This window comes from Lontra canadensis, unplaced genomic scaffold, assembly GCF_010015895.1.
Source record: "Lontra canadensis isolate GAN:19392208 unplaced genomic scaffold, GSC_riverotter_1.0 scaffold4, whole genome shotgun sequence".
Lineage (NCBI taxonomy): Eukaryota > Metazoa > Chordata > Mammalia > Carnivora > Mustelidae > Lontra > Lontra canadensis.
This window is the reverse complement of record NW_022630998.1, coordinates 25,818,515-25,823,548: the sequence shown is the minus strand read 5'-3', so window position 1 is coordinate 25,823,548 and position 5,034 is coordinate 25,818,515. Positions and strand designations below refer to the sequence as shown.

The window sequence follows — 5,034 nt, the reverse complement described above, 5'->3', positions numbered from 1 at the left end:
TACCGCAGGTAATTAGCCTTGCAACTTGTGAGTCTGGCCTTTTGTTTTCTGTGTTGTTTTCTATGCAAAGTGAAGTAGGAATTAAGTAGGTAAGGCATAACGGAGGAGCAGAAGCTTGCACTAACTGGAAATTGTAGCTCATAGTGGCAGGTGCCATGGAAATTTTTTAAGGCTACGTTTGGTGAGGATGAGCCACCTATCTCCCACTCAGCAGTGAATGTCTGAAATAACTAGCACCAACTTTAATCTTACAACAAGTACTACCTGTGGGTTCCAGGCAGAAGGATGGAACTCTGTGCAGTCTCTGCCAAGTAAAATGGACGACTGAAAAATAATGATACTTCAATTGCCATTATGGTTTTTATGTTGGCAGTAGAAGTCAAAAAATAACAATGAATTTTCCCACTAATTTTCCACTGCCACTTTCTATGTGAGTCAGCTTTAATTATTCTTTTGCATAGTGCTGGATAACAAAATGATTCAAAGCTTTGGTAACAACTCTATCAGCACTCTACAAAGGAGAAAAGAAAGTTCTTGAACTAAGGTTTCACTCTAATTATACAAGACTGTAGCAACACACACACACACACACAAATTATAAACAGAAATGGCTATTCATTTCAGTTTTTAAAAGATTTACTTTGGGGCGCCTGGGTGGCTCAAGTGGGTTAAGCCTCTGCCTTGGGCTTAGGTCATGATCTCAGGGTCCTGGGATCAATGGGCTCTCTGCTCGGCAGGGAGCCTGCTTCCCCCTCTCTCCCTGCCTGCCTCTCTGACTACTTGTGATCTCTGTCTGTCAAATAAATAAATAAAGTCTTTAAAAATTAAGTAAATAAATAATAAAACATTTACTTTCATCATGCAAATGGTCACTGGGCAGTTAGAAGTTAAAGATAATTAAGTTTGGCAATATTACCCAAATTACATCAATTATTTTATCAAAATAGAGCTACTTTGTCAAACTGATGCCAGAATTTGACTTTCAGCTCTGCCAAAAAAAGTTTCAACTGGCTTAACATTTCTCCATTTGATTGTTAAAGGTCTTTGGCAACAATCAAATCAGATTGGCCAGCTGAATCCTAATTCCTGGTCTTATTCACACTTCCTCATTACCTTTTCATGTCTGAACAAGTTAGCCAGAGTTATGGAGTAGAGAGGAGTCAGCTCTTCCTACAAGATGTTTGTGTATCAGCTTTCCAAAGCACCAGAAGAGAAAAATACTTCTGTGTCTTTTGCGTGTCTGTAAATTGAAATGACTGGTTTGCAGTATAATAAAGTTACAGCTGACATAAGTCTTGGAAATATTCAACCCCATGTTTCCCAGGTTGAGGGACGTGTACACACCATTGGTGTGTACAAGATCATTTTAGGAGGCATACCGATATCCAATAACACAGTAAGGAAATTTGTATCATTTCAGGCTTTTTGAACCTTGCAATTATATCAGGAAGAAAGTCTCAGGCTGGTGCTGACAAAGAACTCTCTAACACTTTTTTCTTGCTTTTTAAGAAATAGAAAGCAAGCCTCAGGCTCAGTCTTCAGCAGACAACTCTTTGGAGCTAGAATTTAATAACACTGTATGGTTTTCATTAAATTGATTTTGTCCATCTATTTATGGCAGGGATACAAATCCACCTTTTAAGATACATTCAGTTAATATTAAAAATTTTTTTAAGTTAATTAAGGACAAAAATTAAGTGAACATTAGTTTGGTGAATATAGCAATGCAAATATTACATAAAGGCTGCAGTCAATGATACAGTAAAAATCACAAAGCTGCTGAGGAGCTGGAGATGGACTCCCTGAACAGATGGGAAACTCAAAGCCTCAACAGGGCAGGACATCCATCAGGACTGCAATCCACAGGCCATTTGCCAAGTGGATGCCACCCGAATCACTTCCAAAAAATTACTAATTTGAATAATTTTCTTTAAAATAGCCTTTTGCCCCATCACTTTGTGAGTAATATACATCAAGTTTGAGTTTGAAAAACAATAAAGGACAGGAGTGATTTGATACAATTATTTCAGAGGAAATGTTAATATTCAGAAAATTAATTTATGAGACATGAGTTAGGAAAGTAGAAAAAAATTCCCCAGTATAAAACTTCTCAAGTTTAAATTACAAACTCGTGTTTTGTTTTTTTTTTCTCTTTTGAAGCTAGTTTGCCTAAGTAAATCAAAATATGTTATCTTTTGTTTTAAATTTACAAGTCCTGAATACTTGGAAACAACAAGACTAATTTTCTAAGCAATGTATATACATTTTAACATGTATAGGCTTTCATTGAAATACAAACCTAAATGCTACTAGAAAAAGGTTTAAATTAAGGGAAATTATGCGTTTTGTACTCTTAAAAATATCATAATTAAACATGCAGTTTGAGAAAAGCAATCTAGAGGTTTTTGTGAAATCCAAAGATTCTTGACAAAGTATTTCTGTGAAGTCTGAGAGGGATGGAGGAGCAACTCCCTTTTACTGACAGAGATTCATGGCCTCTTAAGGTAGTGGCCACTCCAGCTGAGTAGACATTCTGGAGGACAAGGAACAAAATTTGAGAAAGACAGAATGGTCACTGAATTACTGACTTCTAAAAATAAATAAACAAAAACTTTCCTCTTACCATCTTGTCCACTTATTATCTCTGAACTGAAGCCTATTTTACCATTGGGGAAGTGGAAGAAGAGAGTTAATGGGTAGCAGGATCAAGCTAGTTAATCTTTTGTAGGTTAAAATCTATGCTGTATATGGAAAAAGGTGAAACAGAGTAAGGTATTTAATATAGTTAAGAATTTTAGCCAGGTGAGAACTAATTCCTTAACTTTGCTCTGCCTCAGTTTCCTTTATTCAAACATTGGGACTAACAGGCATCTGTGTTATTGGGTTGGCTAAAGAAATAACTAACATTTATTAATGAACTAGAAAGACCTAGGGCTAAGATGGGAAATAATTAAACTGATTCTCTTAATGCCTCAATAACATTCAGGTTGTAAATGAGGGAAAAAGAAATTCACTACCTTTTCTAAGTAACTAATACTCTCCCATATCAAGGATTCCCATTTTCAGACCCACTCTCTGGGCCTAACATTTTCATTCTTGATGCGGAGAGCCCAGCTGAAGAGCCTTCAGAGAACTTTCAGCTTCTGGGGAATTCCAAGGTATATGTCCCACCGCCACTCCATGCACAGCACAGAATTTGTGTAAGGGAGTTGCTGGGTATAAATCACCAGGGAAGGAAGGTGCTGCTGCATCCTCTTTGATTTTCTTCTAAGAATTTGTGAGCAGACTCAGTTTTCTTTTCTTTTCTTTCTTTCTTTTTTTTTTTTTTTTTTTTGCAGACTCATTTCTGATGCCGAGTATCTGAGCAGAGCAAAAATGATCCCATTTAAATCTGGGGATCACTTGTGAACCATTCTCACAAAGGTCTGGAACTCATCATTACAGCCCCTTGACTCACTCATGAGACTACCATGCACGACATGGTGCCAGGAGCATTATGTCCTGATGCCAGGAACACCCCACACCATTCAGACTCATGTCAGGTACCCACTCATTATAAACCACTTTCCTGCAATCTCCCCTGAAAAGGGGACTGAAGATAGACTAAAAGCAACACTACGTGTGAAGATTTCACAACATCTCTTTAAGCAATCTAGGTCAGTGTGAGTCAGTTTAGTTTATGTGACCCACAAACGATTTCTATGACTTTGTTCTTACTTACCAGTTTCAATTGTTCTGTACACCCTGAAAATCTCATTTCATCAGTGAGAAATCAGACACTAAGAGCTACTTACTTACCAATACCAAGTCATCCCATAGCTGGGTCATAATTGGAATCTACTCCAACACTCAGCCTCCCATTCAAATGTTTCTTCTTCAGTGCAATTCCCAGCAGCGTTCTCCAGGTTTCCCCTGTCCAGGTGAGTTCAGAAAAGATTGTTAACCCAAATCTATCTGTCCTCATCATTTACAAAGGATGTTACAATGGCCCCATTTACAAACCAGGGCACTGAGTCTCAGGGAGACCAAAGGACATGCCCTAGCTCACAGAGAAGCTCCTTAATCAGCTGTATAAGGTATCAATTCTTTTCAGCTTAAAAAAAAAAAAAATCACTTATCCTTGCTTGCAGGGTTTCTGACCCAGGGGTTTCCAGTTTTGCATGCCAATCCTCCTTAGCTGGCCTACTTCTTGGTTCTTCTACTCAGCAAATATGAGTCATATGATTCAGCTGAATTGAAGTCACCTGGCAGATTTTTTCCACTCTCATCAATAGCACACATACCAATTGCCCTTTAACCAATCACAGAAGAATTTTCTTTTTCTTTATTATCTTATAAGCACTTAAAGAGAGCTTTAAATAATTCTTCAAAGGAAGCCACTATCATTTGCAGCTTTAATAATCCATTTATAAAAAAATTAAAAATTTGTAGTGAGACATTATAAACTGAACACATTTTTTGATCCTTTGGTTTCATCCTATTTGCTTGAGGAAATGACCAGGAGCTTAAAATCTGTTCTAATGTTGACAACCTCAGATATATAATCATCAAGGAAAAAAAAAAGAACTTGGAATTGTTGGAATTTGGTTTTACCAAGACAGATGCCTCCATCTTGTACAGTTTTTTTCCTTCTTTTTTAGTAGTACAAGCAGATAATTATAATAAAATAGCCCAGAACCATGAGAATTAAAATAGCCTGAATATTAATGTGTTTGATTTTCGTCCACTTTGCAAGGTCAGAGATGTGGTCTATCCACACAAGGTCCAAGGAGTAATTTTTCTTTCTTTCATTCTTCCTTAAAAAGTAATTTTGTTAACAATAATAATAATAATAATAATAAATTTCAGGTGACTTTCTTTTTTATGGCTTAATTCTACATTCCATTCTAGGAAGAAGGAATTGAAATCTCTGAGAGGTGGTTTCATTCATTAATTATTTATTTACATTCAACATAATGTTTGCTGAATATCTACTATGTACTACTTAGACACTCTCTTCAATGTTATATAGACATGTAGATGACTAAGACATAG

General features: G+C 36.6%; 1 long non-coding RNA gene across 1 annotated transcript in view; it reads right to left on the bottom strand.

Annotated features, from left to right (window-relative positions):
* The window catches only part of LOC116860747, a 32,065-nt gene extending 27,988 nt beyond the window's left edge, over positions 1 to 4,077 (bottom strand). The window contains exon 1 of the long non-coding RNA XR_004381345.1: positions 3,799 to 4,077. This is a non-coding gene — a long non-coding RNA (uncharacterized LOC116860747). The remainder of the gene's footprint in view (positions 1 to 3,798) is intronic.
* Between the last annotated feature and the right edge of the window lie 957 nt (positions 4,078 to 5,034).